Here is a 23,552-nt window from a genome sequence, read left to right on the forward strand (position 1 = left end):
GAAAATGAATAAAGAAACTATGGACTGTGAGAAATATTCACAATACAGATTTTTAACACAACACTTGTATCTGTAATTTACAAAGGACTTCTACATCTCTATAACAAAAGAAATCAACTTAAAAATAGGCATTAGACTTTTAGACACTACACAAAGGAAAATATGCAAATAGCCACATGGAAAAGGCTTCAAAATTATTAGTTGTTAGCAAATGCATATTTAGAGGTACTACTGTACATAGCATGGATAAACCTCAACATTATGTGGAATGAAAGAAGCCAGACAAAAAAGAATAGGTACTGTATGATTCTATGCATATGAATTTCTAGAAAAAGTACATATATGTGGTGATAGAAATCAGAAACGTTTTGGTGTACAGCCTGGGAGGAGGCGGGTGTACCCAGAGAGGGTAATAGGAAGCTTTTCAGGGCATCGAAAATGTTCTGTATCTTTTTTTCTTTTTTAGGGGAGGCAACCGTTGGTTGACCTCACAGATTGCAAGGACCTTGTCATTTTACAATCCCTTATTTTTTAAAATTTTTACGCCTAGAGCACCTGGTCTTCCTAGGTGATCTCCCACCCAAGTACTAACCAGACTTGATCCTACTTAGCTTCCAAGATCAGATGAGATCGGGCTTGTTCAGGGTAGCATGGGCTTAGACTGAAAATGCTCTGTATCTTAATAGTGTGGACTATAGAGGCAGGTACATTTGTAAAAACTCATCACTGAAGATTTGAACAGGATACTGTATGTAAATCATACCTCAATGAAACTTTATTAAGATAATCGATGGTAACAGGGCTCTTATCTTTATGGGATATAGTTCTCCCATGCAATGTAAAAGCAACTTGGGAGGACCCTTAGCAGAACTTTTCAGTTCTAATCTCATTTTTTTTTTTTAAACAAAACTATCTGTAGAACATGGTAAATTGAGGGCACTTTCATCCCTTCACCTTCCAGTCCCAGAATGGGATCACCCTGTCAGCTGGTTCTAAGGAAGACCAGAACCTGAGATGTGACACTAGCTTCTGAAATTACCAAAAAAACCAGTTTGACCTACAGGAACAATTGCTGGTTTTAGAGTATGACAGACTGGTTTTGACTCCAAGCTCCAACACTTATTCGGGGACAAATGATTTAATTTGTCCAGAGCCTTGACTTCCAATTTTGTAAAATGAAGAGAATTATCCTTGCCTTGGATATTATTGTGAGGAATAGTGCCCAGCTCTTGACTTTGGTCACTTCCATGAAATCTTTCCCAGTACCCCTGCCTCCTGCCTTCCCAGTTTCACATGCTCATAGTACTGTGCTTTTCCTCCAAAGCACCCATCCCATATGTAATTTTGTATTTACTTGTGTGAATGCGATTAATGTCGTTCCTCCCTTACCTTCTCCACACCCCACAGACCACAAGCAACTCCAGGGAAAAGAGAATGTGTATTTTTGCCACCAGCACCTAGTACAGGGCCTGGCACATGGCAAGTAAGAACCAACATTTCCTAGAGAAATGATGACTGGCAAAAGCAAGTCCAGACTGCCTTTGGGGGCCTCCTTTTCCCCTTTGTCATCTCCCTGAGTTCATTAATATCACCTTTTACTTGTCTTACAATGTGTGTGTGGCAAAAAATAAAAATCAATAAAATAAAATAGAGAAGGGCTTTGGAGGGGGAAGGTGTTTGGTCTACGTGGGAAGATTTGTCTCTTAATGGCAGCCTCAGAGAGATAACCCTGCCCTTAAGAAGCCCAGTGGTGGGAGACTTTGACACAGCGATTAAGAAATTTATAGCCGTCTTTATTTCTTTAAGACCTTTTACACTGGCGAGCATTCCAGGCAGCCTATCACTGCTTTCCATCAAGGCTTGGGGGTTTCATGTTTATCTGTGTTACTTACATGTTGATCTTGCACGGCCTCACTGAGTGTTCTTAGGAGCCTGAGTTGTGAAACCCGCCTATCTTTTGGCAAGATTTGCCTTGTTTGATAGGGGCAACATGGCAATATATTGTTACTTCGCCTTCACTGCCACTTTTTTTTAAATCTTATTCTCTGCCTTCTGAAAGCACCAAAGGGGAGTACTATTACGATCCCATGGACTGGGCATGCTTATGGCACCAGGTTCCTCTAGAGAGTATCCAACCCTGGCTTTGGTGTTCTGAAGTTTAAACATTTAGATGGAAACGTATTTACTTACTTTTTTCCCAATTTCTTATTTTGAAATAACTGTATACTCACAAGAATTTGCAAAAAAAAAAAAAAAAAAAAAAGTACAGGAAGTCCCATGCCCCCTTCAGCTTACTTTTTTCTTTTATTTGTAAATGTAACATATGAGCATTATAGAATTTCAGAATACAGAAGCATATAAGGTACAAGTTCGTCCCCATTAATAATTGAGTGAATATCCTTCTAACATTTTTCTATGCATAAATGCATATATGGATATGGTTGAGTTGTTTTTCATAAATAGGGTCCTGCTATCCTGCAACCTCTTTTTCTTTACCAAGAATCTAAGTCGAAAAATCTTCCCATGTCAGTGGCCTTAGCTGCCACACATTTTTGTAAACAGCTACATACAAGAGAAAATATTTCAAACACTTATGTTTACAAAATGTGGCATTTTCTTTTTTTGGAAACTTAAGAAAAGTTAATATAATTTAAGAATGAGCACACTTCAATTCTAGACTCACGTATCTTAATTTTTTTTTTAAAAAAAGGCCTTATTCTAAGGGAAGCTCCAACTCTATTCCTGGTTTCACTCAAATTATCCTTCTCTGAAAGAAATACCTGCCTTCAGGACAAGCTGCCGGTGGATCATTACCCGTTTGTCTCCAACTTTAATAACCAGATGGTTCCATTCTTTTAAGTGCTCCATCTCCTTGTTTGGGAAGGTAAATCTGCTACTTCTCTCAAAAATGGCCTTTTGTCCACCATGCTGGACACGTCTCAGGATGTTCCTTTGGAAGCCAGTAGGGATGGGCGAGGTCAGTCAGGATCAGGTCCAGAGGACGGCCGTGGGAAGCAGGTGGTGGGGATTACGGTGCTCTCTAGTGGGCGGACACCACCCCGGCACAGGATCCACTGAGTCAGGGTTTGCTTCCAGAAGAAATGCCACAGGGCCGCAGGGCCCCTAGAGACAGCATTACAACAAGGACAACACCACAAAGAAGACAACATCGCAAAGTGAAGGCATAGCGCTGCAGACTGTTGCCAGCTGTTTTGATGGGCTCAGTTACCAAATATGCCGCCCTAGAGTCCACACTTTGGATTCATCTCTTCTCCTCTAAGCTCAGATCAAAAGGGCTCTGACTTGAGGGGTTTGCAGTGAATGAGGACAGAACCCAAGGGTGAAGGGAAATAACTCAAAAAGTGGCCTTATGTTTCTCCTTGGGTTCTCAGAGAGGGTGGAAAGCTGGGACTGCTTCCCCTGGAGGGGAATCAGAACAATTTAATACTTCTTTGCTCCCTTCTGCCTCACATGCCACACATTCTCTTCTCAGTTACCCTCATGCTGACCCTGGTCCCAGTGGAAGGCTCACTGAACTTTCCTGACAGAAGCCGGTCTTTTTCTGCCAGGTCTGGGATAATGTATCTGACTCTTCCATATAGGTTCTTAATGGAAAATACTCACTTCCTACTACCATTTGCTGAACTTGCCATTCTCCCATTTTTTTCCCACACGAGCTCCACCAGGCCCCCATGCTTGGAACCGGGAGTTATTATGGACTCTCTCTCTGTCAGCTCACACGCACGAGGCCTGCCACTCCGTCCTCCATAATCACTCTCCACCCACATCACCACTGTTTGTGTTCAGTCATTCACTTGACAAATATTTGAGTATTTGCGTGTTGGCTTCTGGGCATGGAGGGTGAGCAAACGCAGACTTCGTCATCCCTGCCCTCCTAGAGGGTATGGTTTAGGAAATTAGTCTTCATCACTTTTTCCTGTCTTCTTACTGAGCTTGTCTGTTCTCCGCTTTGCTAACTCAATTCATTCCTCGAGGAATCTTCAGCACACCAAAAAAATAATAAAATAAAACAACAACCAAACAAACAGACCCCCAGACTGAACCTTACTCCCATCTCTCTTTCTGGTGGCAGGAGAAAAGAAGCACTAGGTGAAGAGATGAGAGAGCAAAGGCTGAACATCAGCTCCATCGATCACCTGTGTGACTTCTAGGAAGCCTCAGTTCCCTAACCCTAGAAATAGAGTTGTAGCAGATAAATAAAATCAACGCTAAATTTATATCGATTTTAATAGTAACTACAGCTTGTGATGAAGCTTTACATGGTCTTAATTCTCATAACGCCCCATGAGGATGCTATTTTCAACCCCCTTTGATGGGTAAAGAAACTGAGGCTCACAAAGTTGAAGTAACTAGTTCTAGATCATACAGCTAGCAAGCAGCAGACCAGAACCCACAACAAATTTCCCGAAAGAAACTGTTTCCTCTACATGCTGCACTTTCATCTATCTATATACTCATGAGCACGGGGCTCGCACATTCAGCGCAGCATTAGATTAGATTAGAATCGAACATCACGGTCAAAAAGCTAAAAATAACATACATCACAATAAAATAGTTTAATAAAATGATCTTCCAAATAGCATCGAAATTTGTAGGCTTTCATAAGTCAAAAGCCCTGAGTAGTGACCACTCCCATCCATGGCCCCCGGTGGGAGTTAGGCTAACCCCACAGTCTGGGGTGACACAGAGGACGGACAAGGAGCCAGCAAGAGCCCTGGGAGGGTCAATGTGAGCAAAGTGGGCTTGGGGGCCCCCACCAAGGACTACGGGTATACCAGAAGGGCTTCAGTTTTGTTTTCTCATTCTCTGCCCTCCTTCTCTCTCTTTCTCTCCATATCTCTCTATCTGTTTCTCTTTTTTCTCTGATTATCTTTATATCTCTTTTTTTTATAAGTTTTTTTTAATCTCCTTTTTTGGGGGGGAGGGGTTTCTTTCTTCCTTCCTCACTCCCCTTCTCTTTTAAATATTAATGAAATGATTTGGATCAAATTGCGGGGGGGGGGGGCTGCTTTTTTTTCTGTAAATAAAGCACGATGGTAACAACCACATACATAGCTCTCACCCACCAGGCACCATGTTAAGCACTTATAGTAACTGCTGCAGTTCTCATGCCCATTATAAGGTTCTTCATTATTACTAATTCCATTTTCCAGATGAGAAAACTAGGGCACAGAGGTTAAGTGACCTGCCTCAGGTCACATGAGTAGTAGGTAACAACCCTGTAGTGTTAAATCCTTGCAATGTGGCTTCTGAGTCAGAGCCCTTGGTCATGCCCCATGCTGCTTTTCAAAGAGGGGACAACCAAGAATAGTTGAAAGCAGTGGGAAGCTCACTGTAGCCTGTCTGCAAAGGTTAGTGCCCTCCCACTCAGCTCTAGACTGATCCCTAGTTTATTTGCCAGTAGGAGAAAAATCAAAGCACTCCCAGGGCATAATGAAGCAACAATTGGTGATTGATTTTGGCTAAAGATCTGGCTTTTTCCGAGCTTTCGTTCTACTGAGTGAGGTGTGGAAATTGGGGGAGGCACTAGTGATAACATGGCTGAAAACATAGGAGAGGAGACTGTGAGTCAGGGAGATAACACCAGGAAGGCAGAGGCAGATGAAAATAGGAATTTTGGGGAAAAACTGAGATTTGGGGTATTTTAGGAATTTAAACCAGGAGGATGTAACACTCTACTAATTTCCCTGCAAAGTTTCCTCGTTAGTCCTTAGTGCTTTTGGAGTTTTTAATTCATGCTTTTAAAATCTAGTTAGCATTTAGACCTGTGTCAGGTGAGATTAGTTCAGCTAATGAATACAGTGATGCTGGCTTCCACCTGCGAGGCCAGGTTTCCAGCTCTCTCCAGTTTATAGACTACAGGCATACCTTGTTTTATTGTGCTTTGCTTTATTGCACTTCACAGGTGTTGCATCTTTTACAAATTGAAGGCAAGACCCTCCACCAGCAAAACGATCACAACTCGCTTTACTGCCATTGCGGTGGCCTGGAACTGAACCCACAATATCTCTGAAGTTTGGCTGTATTTGGCAGGCTCAGGAGTTTCACTCTCATGAAAGACATCCCCCAGGACTCCAAGTGGTGAGTGGCCAGCCTCTGGGCATTTGTCTTGTAAATACTGTCCCAATTCTGAATTTGTTTCCTTTTTAGCTCTGCCAGGGATACCCAGTCTGGCGTTCCCTAGCCATGCAAGTAAAGCGCACAGGTTTGTCATTTCTATCCCTGCCTCTTTGTTCCCCAGGGTTCACACATTTGTACATAACGCCATGCACTCCCTCCCACTGGCTTTGCCTTTCCTTTGCTTCTCTTGTCATCTTTTATCATTTCCCACTTGTGTCATCAGCTACTCAAAGGAGGTGTCCACACAGTGACAGTGGACATCTCAGCAAATACACTTGTGTATTAGCCCTGCAATGTGCCAAGATTATTATGGGATTCTGAGGCAGGCGACAAAAGTGTTGGTGGGTTGAGTAGTGTTCTCCAACCAGCACGCAAAGTTGAACTCTGCTCCGAAAGAGCCCTTCACAACAGAGAAAGGTAGATGGGGGTCCTCCTTCCACTTAGAGCACCTGAAAGAGGTGAGCTGTGGCAGGGACTGACTGCTGGGGAGAGGAAGAGGAAGGAAACGAGGAAGATGTAGAAGCCATGCCCGCCTCATCTCCGGGCCCACGAGCTTCCCCAAAGGAGTGCTCTGGAAATACATGCGGAGGGAGGTCCTGGGCTGCAGGGAGTTGCTGGCCCTGAGTAGCCTAGGAATAAATGCCTGGGCCCATCCCTTCCCTTCACCCATGCCACAGCCTCTGGACTCCCTGCTGCCTGTCATGACTTGGGGTGAAGATGAGTGTGAGATGAATGAGACACAGACTGTATCTCATTAATCTGAGAGCCTCATTGTTTACAGTGGGACCCCTGGCACATAGGTGTGTATGGCTGTGCTGCTCTTATCTGAGAAAACGAAAACAGGAGACTACGATTACCATCAATGGGCTTATTATCCAATCATTGCTCAAAAAAAAAAAAAATACAAATAAGGAGAGAAGAATGGGGTGTGGAGGGAGAGGGAGTGGGGAAAAAAAAGGAGGTACTGGGATCATGGGGTACTTCAAAGGCAGAGGCCTGGGTGGGGCATTCCAGTCCCCCGCCCACCCGCCTGAGAATAAACAAAACAAACGTGAGGAGGAAGAAACCAGAATCCGAGCCATGAGAGGATCAGTGAGTTCTGTGAAGGGCAGGCTACTTTGCTGCCAGCACAGTCAGGCCACCGTAAGCTCCTGTCCCGTCTGAGACTGTGGCTGTCATGTCTCCCCAGTGAATATAAAAACACCCGAAGGACGCAGCTTTTCCCAGCAGTTGCTTTGCAAGTTTGGAGTTCACAGGCTGAAACAAGTTGCCTTTGCAGCCTCACACCAACCGCATGCAGAGAAAAGAAAACGCCGGTAATACAGCAATTTTTTTCCCCTTCACTTTGACCAAATCAAATGAGCTTTTGTCCTTTTAAATTGTCTGCAGCAAATGTAAATTCTAACCCTAAAAGTCATTCAGAGACTACTAGCAATGCACACTAAAGAAAAAACGACAAAATGCCATACGAGGGGTTGCTTGGTGTTTGGGGTGTGCGGCAGAGGCCCTGGAAATCAATATCTCCCTCATAGAGATGTCCTTGCCTTTTTGTATTTTAGCAAAAGAAAGGTCAGGAACCCATCTGCTTGTCCTGGCCTGGGTTTCTGATTTTAGCGGCATGACTCTTTAAGATTCTCCCTGAAGATTCTTACTCTTTAGAAAAGAATGAAGGCTATTCAGAGCACGTTGTTTTATTAGTAAATGTTAGTTTTGCTTTCTGTGTGTGCTGATTGGAAGAATTAGTTTAAAGTCCAGCATAAAGTAAAATGATCACTGCTGAGGACAAAATGAACCCCCTTCCAAGAGAAAGACAGAGAAGGACTAAGTGAGGAATTAAGTCTAGGGTTGGGATTATGGGCAAACCTTGCCTTGCCCTCTGCATTTTTATCAGGTCTTTTCTAGGTGAAGGAATCACGTTTCTAGGCCATCTTCAGAAGGGAGTGAGCACCAGGCCCGATGGCTCCTGGTTGAGAAACTGTTCTCAAGGCTGATTTACCCTTGCAGACTGCAGGGCTCTTCTTGAACAGTGATTTCAAAGAGTTAAACTGCTTCCATATGTCCAGCATGAGAATGGAGTTTGTAGCCTTTGGCAACCTCGGCTGAATCCAGCTGCAGCTGCTACCTGTGTGTTCCACTCTGTGTGTGAGTGTGTGTGAGCGCACACACACCCGCACGCCCGTGTGTGCAGTGACATCTGAACCATGTTCCGACTGTGTCAATGAAACTGTTATGTCTTTGTTGGGGGAGATATTAATTCTGAGCAATTACAGCTCCCTCTCCCCTCACTCCCTCTCACCCCCCTCCCCTCCCTTCATCTGCTCAGCAAGGACCATGGACCATGTCAAACAATATACAACAGAGAAGAATGCAAATAAACTTTAGTCTGCATAGCCCAGCAAAGCAGTTAGCCGCCCACTTGCGAGATACTTAACTCTTGTACACATGATACACAAAGAACGCTAGCTACTTTCACCAATCCCTTTAGACCAAAAAAAAAAAAAAAAAAAAAAAGAACTGATCCTTGTCTTTCTATCTGTGAGGTTGCAGTTCCTCCTGCTAATAAAGGAGCTTTTCCCATGATGCAGTGTGATAAGGATTGGCCTACATGTAGTCCAGAAAGCAACCGCCGATGTTTCCTTGATTAGGTGTCTTATCTTCCATTGAGCTGCATCTGATGAAGATTGCTGACAGCATAATGGCTGGGAAAACATCGGACAGCTCCATAAAATGGCAGCTATGTTATGACATGTCAGCCAGGACCTGGTGGATGGTAAGTTTGGCGTGATAACATTTTTTTTCACCCACCCCCAAAACTTACCCCCCTCCTTTCTTTTGAGCTCCTCCTTTATTGTTCCATGCACATGTTATAAAGTTCGCTGCCTGCGGAAAGTTCAAGCTCAAGTTGTGGGAGCCCGGGGTGCCTCTGCACACCAGTGTACTAGATAGGATTTCTCTGCTATTGTGGTCAGGGACATAGGCCTTCTTTTATAAAAAGGCAGTGTGAGTTTTCACATTTTTTTAAAAAAAGAAAAATGCAAATGGTACAGTCGGCCCCAGCCTGGCTGGTGTGAAATGTATGGAGGTGGGGTAGTCAGTGGGGGACTGGAGCCTTCTTGGCTAATTGTTCTTGCATTAGTCTTAAAACAGAGTAATGTACTTCTTTCTTCGGCTTCTCTGAATAATGATTTTGATAGTGTATTGTATCATGTTGTGTGCAGTTCCCTCATCAGTATGCGACTGTCCCCCACGCTTCGCCTTAATTTGGAATCCACCTCCCTTTCAATGAATCCTGTAACTGGAGCAACCACTGATTACTATGCCACTCAGCGTAATTAAATTTAGTTAATGAGGATATGCATATTCAGTTCATTATTTTTCTTTGCTCGGGCAAATGTGTGTGGATTTGTTGTTGCTGGTTTTGTTGTTTTTTTTTTTTTTACCCCCATATTTGTTCAGCTGCAAATTTGGGGAAGAGGAAAAAAGAGCATAAAAATTGAGAACATTGATGAATACTGTGACTCAACTTTAAAAATAATATTGGGAGGAGAGGAGTTGTAACTTTCTAAATCAGAATGCTGGAATCAGAGGCCATAGTTTTGGGAAGGAAAACCTTTCGTGTAAAATAAGTGCTACATAAAAAAATTTCAATCTTCTGATTTCTGCTGTGTGGACAATGGTCTCTTGTACACAATAGTCATGACATGAATGGGGAAATCTTCAGGCAACCATCCCAGTAGAAATATTAAATTCATTCCTGGGTTAATTCATCTGAGCATGTATTTTCTTTTTGCCTTTTCTTTTCTTTTTCTCCCTTATGCCCCTTTCATTTATGCCTCGACTGCTTTTCCTTGCTTGCTTTGATAATTATTACGCTTACTGCAAGGGCTGTTATTTCACAATTAGTACAGTGTGAGACAATGGGCGCTTTATTCTAGGTGAGGAGGGGTATGGCCAGCCCTGGTGGTCAGCCCTTCCCCGGTGCCCAGACAGGAGAGAGAGCCTTCCGATTAGTCCTGGCACTGCTAGGCAAGAGAGTTTCTTAGTGATGTGTCTGAGTCTCCCAAAAGAGGGATGTTGTGCTGCTGCTTCTAGGCTCGTCCTGAGAGCCCAGTGCACAGAGGGTGCCGCCGTACACTGCAGTTCTCCTGCGCTTCTCATCCCTGTGCAGTGTGTGAGCTGCAGGAGAACTTTTCTGCCGCTGCTACTTGTTGCTGTTTTGAGTACTCTGTCTCAGAAAGAAAGACCAGTTCCTCAAGGAGAAACAGAAGCCTGCCTCCCTTACTCTCTCTTTCTCTCTATCATTTTATTCCCATTGGAGTACATTTTACAAGTGATATAAACTCTGCAGTGACACATTTTCATTTATGGTTGTATCTCACATTAGACTTTAGCACTGTGTGTGTATACGGGTGCAATGAACTTAAAAATAACTGACAGACATTTGAAGAAAGATATTGCAAAATGTTTCTGTAAAAGACTTGCTTGACGTGACTATATCAAGACTTGGAAATGATGTGTTAATAGTTACTGTGCATCTTAACTATCACTTTAGCATGTTGCCAGAAGTGAGCTTTAAAATTAGTACTTTTACTAAATGGAACATTTTTCTGTCGGAAAATTTATAGGTATTACTCTATATGTATTTACTTAAAAACTGGGATTAATATGGTTATAGTGAGATAATCACTACTTCATCATTAAATTTCATCCTCCTAATTCTGCACAGAGATCGTAGCTCTCTAAGAGAAGTGTGTTGTGAATACTACAGTTAAAGATTTGTGTAAGCTGATGATTTATTTTTTTTAAAATTATGTCCTTTTATTGCCAGAGAGGATGCGTAATGTATACAGGGATAGGTTCAGAGGCAAAATATTAAGTAAAAAATGTTTGCATAAATTATTTTTATATTTCATCTTTATTAGGTTATATGAATAGTACATAAGTTTCTTATGAAGGACAATTCAGTTTTAATAAAATCTGTTGATTTGGGGGAAATGTCTAAGAGATTGATATTGAATGCATCATTGAAAACTTAGAATGACAGATGCTTTGTGGGAAACTTAATCAAGCTAAATTGTTGCTTATCATTAGTTACGGGAGAGAAAGGAAGGTGCATGGTGGCTGCTGTACCATGATTTCCCTCTTTGTGACTTAAGGAATATAAGGTGTTTTAAGGTTCTTACAAACCAGTTTATTGCGATTCTTCTCTCACCACGACACTGCTTCTTTTAGTTTTACAATTATTCTGGGGTTTTGTGTAAGAAGGGATATTGTATCTTTACTTGGCTTAATCAAATGAAATTTTAGTAACCAAATCCTGAATTCCAAAGCTGCAGTGTTAAAGTATCCGGCAATTGCTTCCTGGCTTATTGTCTGTTTCACTTAGATTCTCTTATTGTGTGACAATGATCATAAATTCTACTTGACAGGGAAAAAACCCAAACAAGACGTAGTTGTCCAATTCTACATCTGTTTTCCTTCCTAGATAGGCATGTTTTAGTAAAACAGAGGGAGGAAAAACATTTTATTGAGACAGCTAAAAATAAACAAGTACAAGAAGAGTAAACTCTGTGTGTGTGTGTGTGTGTGTGTGTGTGTGTTAAATATCATCTACATACATGCAGTTTTGTAAGTGATACATATGTTTTCTTTAGATTTGCACGTAACTTTTAGGGGAAAATCGTGATCATGTAATGTAAGCAGTTTAAATTACAGTCGGTTAGCTATATTTAGAGTTCTGTTGACGTCTTTTCACATTATTTAAAAATACCGCTTGGAAGTATTAAAGGCGTATCTGGTTAATAGCACTATTTCATTAACGGTTATTGATGATGCTGTAGTTTCCTTCTGAACCATTAGAAAATAAAGCTAACAAAAACAATTTTTAAACTTTCCATTCTATTTTGTACTGTTTTTTAAAGCTTTCTGCGAGACGTATTAGAAATTCTTTGTTAGCTATTTGAAACATCAGGGTAACCTGGATGCACCAGACATTTTTTTTCCTCTAAATTTCATAAGTCTAATCCTTTGATCCCATCAGAACCAGACCAGAACATTTGTAACTTTACCTTAATCATGAAGGGTAATTATTTAAATATTAATCCATAAAATTAATTTGAAAAACAAATCGCCAGTTTATGAGACTGAAATTCTCCCAGCACTGTAAATAATAATCAAAGAAAAAGGCATATAAACATAAAAATGGAACTAGATCTGATATTATCTAAGGCACAAAAGTGATTCTTGGTTAAGCACCAATTAATCTACTCAATTTTAATGTACTTTTTATTTTTCTTGAAAGAAAATAATTTACTTTTTGAGAAATTGTATTAAAATATTGAACAGGTACCTTTACATAACTTTATCATTTGGTTTAAGACAATATTAGTAAGGTGACATGTTCATCAATTTTTTACTGTTTTAAAAATCAAATAATACAAATTTTAATTAAACGATTTGACAACAAATGTCAATATAGATACAACATTGAGAGACTGTTTTCATGGCAAATATTTCTCTAGTCTTTGAGAAGTTGAGGTGAACTTAGATTTACAATTAACTATTTTTAACTGAAAAATCCTAAAATTAATGTATCTTATAAATGCTGAAACTAGTGTGTTATCTGTATTTTACATTACCGTAAGCGAAAAGAATTCCTAAGCAATCTAATTAATATGCTAAAAATATATGAGAAAATGCCTGGACTCATAAAGGTATTTAGACTCCTATGGTAAGCTATCAGCCATGCAAAGATCTATCTAAAAATCAAAATTCTGTATTTAATTTTAAATTGTATTTCCTTTAGAAGTGTAATTGAAAGTAGAAATGTAGTTGAAACTGGTAGACACCATACAGATAATAACCACATCAACCAATTTTCTGAAGATATTCTGTCTATACATTGCCTCTATTTCCAGAATTCGAAGCAATAAAATTTATGTTTCATTTAACAAATATTCGTCATGAGCTCACTATCTGCCAGGCAGTGTTCTAGGTGCAGGGATAACTAAAGCTATCTCTTCATTCTGGAATCAAACCCAGTTCGCGGTGTTATAGGCAGGGGATACTCATCATACTAATGAAGGCTTCCGAGTGATCTGTTTTCTCTATAATGTCATTAAATATGTAGATGTTACATTTGCAGATTTGTCACTCATTGTCAAAGTTAGTTAATACATCTTCTCAATACTTTCTTATCCAAGCCATCTCCTGTGCAATTAATGACATGGATAAAGATTAATAATTTATTAAATATCAGTTCCTGAGTAATAAAACAACAGTAATGACAATATCTGAGTGAAAAAAATTTCAACTTTCATAAATAATTTTAACACTTTTTTACGACTTCAAATTTTGTCATAAATTACACTTTTTTGTTACACATCTTCTAGTCTTATATTCTTTAGTGACACATTTTCATTTGTAATGTCATTTTAGCATATTTAAAAATGAACTATATAGAAGGTGCCGTTAAATACATTAATGTTCTTCCAAGACAGTTTCTGGTCTATAAATGATTTTTTTTAAATTTCATCTTCCATTATTTTCACTTACATGCAACACAAACTTTAGACAAGGAAAATATTCTTTGGATCCTATCTTAATAAATAGTGATTAGATGGTTATTAATCTAAGCAGAGAGTAAGGAAACACAAGCACCTATCTATCCTCTTTTCCAGTTCTTTTTTGGATGCAAAGGGTTATGTTCTCAACGGGCGTTATCTCTTCTATCTATGGGAAAGCTGGTGTTGATTTTCCAGTTTAGAGACTAGTCAACAAAGAAAGATATCTGATGCTCCCATTATCATTGAAACTACAGCATATTTCTGAAACATAGCTAAATGATGTCAATCACTACCTTTAGGCATTTTTTAATTCCCTGAGATTGATTTGTGACAAATTAATTGTAATATTATTTGTAATATATATTGTGAAGGGCTGAGAAAATGAACTTGGATGTAGGAAAATATACCCGTGAAAATATACCAGGCCAGTGAAAGAGAATTGTATTCCTCTGTTGCATTTCAATAGGGTAATGTAAAATGGGGTAATGCACCTTCAGTGCAGAAATTCTATTCAGGAGTTCTGTTAAGGAATACATGCAGCTATACTGTATATTTCACTAACTTTAAGCATTTAAAATAATATTTCATTTTAATATTTCTAGAAAAGAGCCAGGAGAATAAAAATACTTGATGAATGTTATGATAATTATTATTATTCAACTCACACTTAACATGCTTTATAATGGGGGTATATTTGGCATATCATGTAATGCACAGCTTTAATAACAATTTTTATTTCTCACTTTCTAACATAACTTTTTACCTACCACCTCTCTTAGAAACGACTTTATTCACAAAGCAATGATTTTTTTAACTTCTCGCTACTATGTTCATTTTCTGAGGTTATAGCATAATGGATATGTTTATGAGCACAGGGCTGAATCCTGGGAAATGTAGATTTGGTGACCTCTGGCAAATGAATTTGCTCCTCTCACGGCTGGTAGAGCCAGCTGTAAAGTGCAGATAATCATACTCATTACTCGTAGCTCCAACCTGTCGTGAGGATGAATGAGATGGAGTCGGTGAGGCACCTGGTGAATGCAGTGTAAATACCAAGTTCATGACACATACCCAGAAGGCTCAAACAAGGTGTGACTATTTATACAGATTAAGGTCTGAGCACTTAGTAGGTGCTGCAAAAATACACAGGGTAGATTAAGTGAATGTAACTATAACATTTTTCTATGGGGCTTTCATAACCAAGTTGATTTTTTTAATTCATATACATTTTTTGTGGGAACTGCATACATTACATGAATCCAAACAATCAGTATTTTCCACGTCAAACTGTAGTAGAGATTTTAAAAGCAGAGCCTCCTAAAATATTTCTTTGTGCTTAGCAAGAGTCCATGGCTCATGTACACACATTAGCTTAATTTTAAAACATTACATACTATTATTTTAAGGGTAAAAGAAATCAATTATTGAGGTCCTCCTATTTGCCAGGTGTTTTCCAGGTACTTCGGGAGGCAATTTGTATCAGTAAGGACGGAAGTTACCAGCCCCACTTTACAGATGACACCACTGGACTTAAATAAGCAGCTTGCTAAAATGAACTCCACTAATATAAGGGGAAGAGGACATGACACTAAATCTGCAAAGTGTGAAGTTAGCCTGCTCCTCCCCTAGAATCCAACAATAGACTATTTCACCCAATGACCTGGGTTATAACATGCTTTGTGACCACTGTCAGGTGATTTGCCCCTGCCTGTTCTGCACCTGCCTCCCCCTCCAGCTTCAAGCCTGACCTCTGTTTGAGGCCCAGCTCTCTGTGTGTTCACTGGGCCAGGTTACTCACCCTCAAGCTGCGTCTGAGAATTGCACAGCTCTGGGATTGGAGGTGGCTGGATTCTTTGGAAATGTGATTCCATTCATCTTTCCTCGAGACAATTAGACTCGCCATAGTCATAAGCCATCTGGGGGAAATTTTTTGGAAAGAAATTGGCAAGCAATGCGTTTCCATTTTCAGGTTTTGATGATATCTGTTTACCTCATGGGGCTCTTGTGAGGCTCCAATGAGATAATACATAATAAACGACTTGAAAACTGTAAAATGCAAAACGAATTGAAGGTACACATATTATTATCTGGTGGTGTTAAATATGGGTGGGTGAAGAAAAGCTTCCCAGAATTTTGCCAGTGTTCTGGAGCGTGAGATAATGGTACAGAGAAAATGCTGGCTGTCTAAAATGTTATATGATGCTCTCCGAAAATTCTGCTAAACTCAGAGGGATTAATCCTTCAGATAACAATGCACTACTAGTTCACCAACATCTCAGGCAATAGCAGTGATGATAATCTCACCACCTCCTTTGCTCTTCCACTCATACCTCAAAAGACTCATAACAGTTCTTCGATGAAGTTATTTTAACTCACACTTAGCATGTATTATAATGGAAAAGATTTTGCCTATCACACTACAATAGGCAGCACATTATGCTGTAAGTGGGAATTTTTCCTCTTATTTTCAGGATCGTTAGAGGTAACAATAGCATCAGAAACTTTTTGAACTGAAACACTCTGGCATATTTGATATGTTTTTATGCAGTATGTAGGTTGTATAAATGTTCCAATATAAATGAAACTACTTTATTGTATGACATTATGTACAGATATAAGACTTATGTTACTTAGTTGCTCAGGTGTGCAACTAAAATTATAAGCCTCAGGAGAATGGGGACCGGGTTTTACCAACTCTAAGCAGTATTTTGCACATAAAAGGCCCTTAATAAATAATTGTTAAATTGTCTCAAGATTATTGCCATACTATTTTACTAATGGAGACAGTAATCTCAATGGGTGCTCAAGTTCTGAGTTAGTTAATGATGGCCCTCACTGCAAATCACCGCACTGCCCTTTTCAAGATAAAATTTAAATGGCTAGGAACATGTAGGGATTATGGTGAAATTAGCAAAGTTTTAGAGCTGAGGGTGAGAGTGGGAAGAAGGTCCAGAAGCAAAAGCGGCAAATTCATATTTTCCTGCAAGTAGACAGGCTCATGGTTATTACCAAGGGGTAAGTCAGCAGATGAATAAAACATATTTTTCAGCAACGATCATCTCCTACTTTCTCAGTTCTTCCTTTACCATAGTAACTAAGACCTTTCAAGGGTCTAATAAGTTAGAGAATTTGAAAAAGGCTAATGTATTTGGGGAGATAAATGACAAAGTAAAGTGACTTATTTGTGCTGAAATAAGTTTTATTTAAGAGGACTGATTATTTTTCTACCCTAAGGTTTCAATTATTTTTTCATGTGTGTTACCTTTATTGTGATGTTGGGAAGGGCCTTGGTTATGGACTAACATTTTAGCATTCAGTGTTTGGGTGAGGGCTAAGGAGAACACGCTGAAAATAACAAAAACCTAAAAGAAAATGAGTAGACTATGGAAGTACATGGGTCTTTGGGAAAGTGAAAAAGAAGGTACCCAAGAACTTGTTGAGAAGTAACTGCTTCTAAATGATTTGGAGAATGAGATAAAGTGACAAAAATCATCTATTCGGATTAGGCTCTGTTTCAACCAGTGTAAATTGCTGTCTGAATGAAAACTGAGACCATTACTTCTGCTAGCACCAAGTTCCCACTTACAGCATTAAAAACTCTGTAGCCCAGTCTTCAGAGCCTGGACGGTCACCCACTCCTACTCCTATGTCCCCTTTTCCTCAGTGCTGTTGTAAAGTGAATTTGAGAGAGTATTTTCAAACCCCCTGCCAAACAAATATCAGAGCCCTCTCAAGCTGATAGCACCCCTCTCACTAAGATGTCTTTTTACATCTAGTAAAGACGAGTGATATAGCAACTGCTTTTATTTACTTCACCCCTCCCGTGCTTTTTGGATACTTTAATGTGAAATGATAGTAGAGAGACTTGAGAGAAAAAAATTGATTGTGGATCATTACTTGTGCTCCCAAACACTCTAGTCACTGCTGCAGCTAGGAGCACTGTTTTCCTTCCAAAGCAGAGCCTCTGGCTTCAAGGAGCAGTGAAAGAGCTGTGACTACAAGATAAGGAGTCATTACCTTCAAGGTGTTTTCAACTGTTCTTACCAAATTTCAAGGTTTAATGCGGGTGTTGACAGCTAATCTGGTGGAAATTATGCAGAGGGAAATAAATATTTCTCATATTTGGACATTGGACAGATATAGGTGGGAAGATATGAGACTAAAAATAACGTCATATGTGTTATAGCACTTATTGCAGAGGACAATAACTGTTGTGAGTTCCTAGAATCACAGGGAGTTTGCTATTATTCATAAACCTGAACAACCTCACACAAACTTCTTTTACCTTCGCTGTAAAATTTTCTCAGATTTGCTCTTGGGTGGAATTGTAGTATACAGCAGATCTTTAAATAACATCATTTTGTTCAACATTGTTTTGTTATAATGTCTATGAGGGAAAAACAAAGTCGATTCCTGGCTGGGGCCACTGTATGTGGAGTTTGCACGTTCTCCCCACGTCTGCAGGAGTTTTCTTGGGGTGCTCTGGTTTCCTCCCACATCCCAAAGATGTGCAGGTGTGGTTCGTCGGCGTGTCTAATTGTCCCGGAATGAGTGAGTGTGGGTATGTGTGACGCCCCCTGCAATGGAAGGGCATCCTGTACAGGTTGGGTTCCTGTCTGTCCATCCATGACACTGAGCTGAAATAAGCAGATTAGAAAAGAATAGTCTTAATTGTTTTTGTTCATCTTAAGTATATGTATTGTTCACACTTATTTCAATATCGAAGTGTTTTGAGTCTTTATTTAGAAGTTTGGTGATGTTTCTGTGACCAGAAATATACCATAGGAACTTAACTCTTGTTTACATCAATTAGCCTATGGCAAAATTGGTTTTATTATAAGTCATTTTGTTTAAATTCACAATTTCCAAGAACCTATGGAGAATGTTAAGTGAGGACTTACTATACTATGCAACACAGTGTTGACCAAGACTTTTAAAGAGACAGAGATGCTATTTTATCCATAAATAGAAGGAATAACACTAAATTGCCATTTTATTTTTCCAATAAGATATTAATTATCTTATGTGAGTCTATTCATTTTTCTGGCATCAAAGATGTTTATAAATGGTACCACATATAATACAAACCACATGTTTATGTTGCATGAATGTTCAGTCAATTAGTTTACACACACAAATGCTGAAATATTGATGACACATGTTAGTTTTTAGTGGGAAAAAAGCCAACAGAGCTAATTTGATGCATTGATCCTAGGGACATGCACACAGATGTGAACCTTTGACTTCATCACAAGTGATTTGGCTGACAAACAGTAGCTTGTAATTATTGTTGTGCCATCATAAATTAATTAACAAATCAATCAATCAGTTCAGAACCAGCAGCCCAGCCACATTTGTCAGTTTGAGATGTTTCCCTTCACTTTTTCTCCCTCACATGTGCTTTTCTTATCAGTTGCCTTGAAAACATTTGCTTGTGCCAGACTGGCTTTTTCCTCAGCTCTCATAGGGTATTCCAAACAATTGCATGGGTATAAGGAAATGCTGCTCATTTATATATTGATTAATATGCTATAAACTCTTGGCCTGTCACTGGCTAAAGCAAATAATTATTGAGCATTCAAAGGTTTTTGGTCAAAGCCATCCCCCCAAGCAAGGAGGAGGAAAATAGCATCCCAATCTCTCAGCAAATAGGCAGCATGTAAAAGTTGCTAAGGTAACAGTTCCCAACATTGTTCAAAAAAGTATTTATTTATTATGTTTCCACCCCTATCCTATATTTTGAAGGATTTCATTAACTGAAAAAGTTGCATTTATTTGAACTGTGAGTTATTGCATTTTTCAGACACACTCATCTAATAAGCACTGCTATGTGCCAGGTTCTCTGCTAGGAATTTCATATGTATTATTTAATTAAATGCCTTATTTAATTCTTACAACACCAAAAAATTTATTTAACTTTCATTTTATAGTGGAAGAAACTGAGGTTCTGAGGGTTTCAGTAGTTCATTCAAATTTACGCAGCTGATGACGGGCAGCACCATGATTAAGAGTCAGGTTGTGTGCACTTCCTACTACACAACAACTAACCAAAACCATGAAAGAACTTCTGAACAGCACATTACAAACCCATGTTGCCACATGGAGTTGATGCTATTCTAGCCAAAGCAAAGAAACCTGACAGAAGTTTTATTCTATTTAAACCTACTGTTTCTGAGAAGCTTTGTGAAATATTAAAAAATAGTTATTGGATACCTATATATGCATTTATGTATTTCTGCATTTATTATTTTTCTACTTTTACTGAGGTAACATTTGATAACGTTGTACATTTAAGGTATACAATATGATGATTTGATACATGTGAAAGGATTACCACAATAAGGTTATTTAAACTCCATCACCTCCCAGAGTTACCTTTTGTGTGTGTGCATGTGGCAAGAACACTTAAGATCTACTCTTTTAAAAAGTTTCAAGTATATAGGACTGTATGCTTAACTGTAGTCACCATGCTATACATTAGATCTCCAGAACTTATTTATCTTATAACCGGAAGTTCTTGGATATCTTTCTTGAATCTACTTCTAAGAGGTTTATAAAGGGTGGAGACCTCTGAATCTTTCTTTGTTCTCAGAAGCATCATCCGCTGCTGGGTTAACAGGATGTTATTGCTTCCTTTTGTTTTGCTTCAAATTCTTGTCCTGAATCATTAGGTGCAGTGGAATAAGAGCTACACTGATAATCAAAAGAATTGGATTGATGTCTCTAAATTGATCTGTAAGCATAGGCAAGCTATTTAACCTTTGGGTCCTGCCTACTACTTTGAACAGCTGTAACAGTAAATGAAATGCAGTGGTTTCCAACTTTCTGAGGCCCCCCTATCATAACCTAGTACACACATACATAAAAACTTGGAAGGAAAAATATTCGTAAAACAATCTTTACTTCTCATGCCTGAAATACACCTTTTTAAGTCTTTCTTTTATTCTATTTTATCTTTTTAATTGGAGGCGCTAACTAAATTGATGTCTTGGCTCACTCTTGGGTCATAATACATGGTTTGAAAAATACTGAGTGAATCAGAAAGTTCTCTGTTGAGGTCGAATTCATATCTGCATAGAAGTGTTTCTGGTTTTTGTGTCTAGAGGTCTTTATTATTTGAATCTCACCTTTTAAATGAATTTTATACTCATTGCAATAGAGTGATTATTTTGGGGTCTGTGATCTTGGTCAGTCTTCACTGCAGAACATTCCACCGAGGTGTTTCTTCTCTGAGCTGCTCTAAGGATAAAAGAGTCTGTCCAGTCAGCCCTTGGATGAAGAACAGGAAGAATACAAAGTAGGTTAATGGTTACTGGACTGAGTTGAATGCATGTTGAATTCTTATATTCATCAGAGAAATAGCACCTATTAGGACAGCCCTTTATTTTGCAAATAAGGTAATAGAATGAGATTGAAGAATCTGAGGGAAAAAAATAACGTATAGAGCCTATAGTATTTAATTGCCCACTGGAAACTTAAATAAATGCCCTTTTGGCAAAAATCACATAAGGTGGACAGGATAGGTATTTTGCTAAAGCTATTTTTCTCCTTAAAATTTTCAGTAGAAGGAAATCTTAGGTACTATGTAAGGTCATATCTAATTTCACTTTATGTATCCCAATGTGGAATGGAGAAAAGTTAAAAATCATAAATATTTCCTTTAGAATATGGAAACTTCATATTCTCGTTTATCTGCATTTTATATCGTTTATAAAATCGAGTACTGAGGGGCAGCTAAAATTAAAATGGAAGCAAGTATAGGATATAAAAATAGTTTTTGGAGGGTATTTTAGATTATACCGAGAGCCAGAATAGCACTATGGTTAACAGTCTGGGCTTCTAAGGCAAGACTACCAAATATGCTGTCAGTCAGCTGAATAAACTTAGACAAATGACTTAACCTCTCTATGCCTCAATTTCATTGATTATTATATATGGGGATAAGAACAGGGTCAATCTTGATTCAATGAGTATATATGTATAAATATATACATATACATATATATACTTTTCTCAGTATCCAACAAGTCCTCGTGTTAGTATTAACTGTTAGCTGCAGATAAAATGTAATCAAAATGCTTTACAATAAAGTGCTTCATTATAAATAAGATCTACAAATGAGGAAAAACAAAAAATAAGGTTAAAGAATGAAAACAACTCCTTCGCCCCCCCTCCCCCGCCCACTTAAAAAAGAACCAAAAATAAAAAAACTCAGAAACTACATGTTAGGGAAATGATTCTTAGCAGCCAGGGCAATGACTTTAGGGTGAAATGAGCAATTAGCCCAATTAAGTTCCAGAAAGACTTCACTTATCATTTGTTCTGACAAAATAGCTTCTCCTAGATTCTGAGCTTCTGTCCATTTTCATCTACATACTACTAACTCAACTTATTTCATTTTTTTCTCTAAACTCAATGGTAAATTTCTAGAGAACAGATCAGATCTTATTTTGCCTTTCATTTCCTATCTCGACTTCTCCCAACTCCCAGTACCCTTGTTCCATAAGACTTAATGAATGAGATTGAATTTACCTTAAGTTCCAGATTCTTAGCCTATCATTAGTGCTTTGGACCCACAATTTATAAATTATATAAATATGTAATAGTAATATATGAAATAATATGTAAATTTATAAAGTCAATTCTGCTTTTCAAACACACAACTTACAAATGAGTTGTGCTGTAAAAGGTCGCTATAGTCAGTCATTAGAAATTTTGTACTGTGTAAAAGGTTCTCGAAAGACCCATCAAAGATGACTTCACCCACAGTGTACCAGGTGCAATAATGGCTCCAGACAACCAAAGATGGAAGCATAGTACCTTTCCACTCCAGGGGAAAGGACCCTTCCTCCTTCCAATAGCTCCTTTCTCAAGGAGGACTCCCCCATTTCCAAGGGACTGAGATTAGACCCCAATCCTTTTTAACTCCACAAAAAGTGGAGTTAAAAATCAGCAAAATGGCCTAAGGTCTCTGAATAGCGCAAAGAAGGTGGAAAAGGAGCAGTAGGGTAACATTTACTCCTCCCTCTTTCCCATCTCTTCTGTCTTTTATTTTGCTATTATAGGAAGAGAGGGAGTAGTCCTGAAGCTTTCCTTCAGCTATAACTTGGTTTCCCCTTCAGTCCATCTTTCTCTCTCTTGGGTTTCATCTCATAGCTCTCTTAAGCCCAGAAACTGTGGGACAGAGGTAGTCGTGGCTGAGGGTTAGGACCGAAGATGGATGTCTAACAGACACCTTCTTCCTTTTCCTCTTTCTCATGTCTAATCTATTCCTTTTATCCCACCAATTCATCCCTGATCCCACCACCATATACTAGATCATGATAAAAGCTGGAGAATCTAGACTATAGCTTGAATAATGGGTGGTGTTGGTCACTAAGATTCTTAACAGCAATGGGCCTCTCAATTGGTGGATGATCACAGAGGTGGGTACAGGAGGCAGGAAGAGAAGTTTCTTTCTCAAGGCAGGTGTACTCAGCCAGCTAGAGCAAAACAAGAGCTGCATGTCCATAAACATAAACAGCTGTCCTTCATTACTTATCTTGCCCCAAAACATAGCACCATGGGTTGACAGGTCCTTAGCCTTTATACAAAACATAAATGTCTTTGTGATGACCTTGTTGCCAATGTCTTGTCATTTAGAACATCCATCTTTACAATGAATGTGGACCCAAACCCTGTCTTCCTATTAATGCTGCATTTGAAACTGCATAAATCTACTCATTCTGTCAACAAATTTTCATAGAGCATTTACAAAAAATTGCTATGTGAACATGGCAAACTTCTTTCCTTTCTCATGGAGCTTACATCTAGTGTAGAATGCAATGTGACAAGTCCTTTGTTGAT

This window comes from Pteropus alecto, unplaced genomic scaffold (genome assembly GCF_000325575.1).
Source record: "Pteropus alecto unplaced genomic scaffold, ASM32557v1 scaffold95, whole genome shotgun sequence".
Taxonomy (NCBI): Eukaryota; Metazoa; Chordata; class Mammalia; order Chiroptera; family Pteropodidae; genus Pteropus; species Pteropus alecto.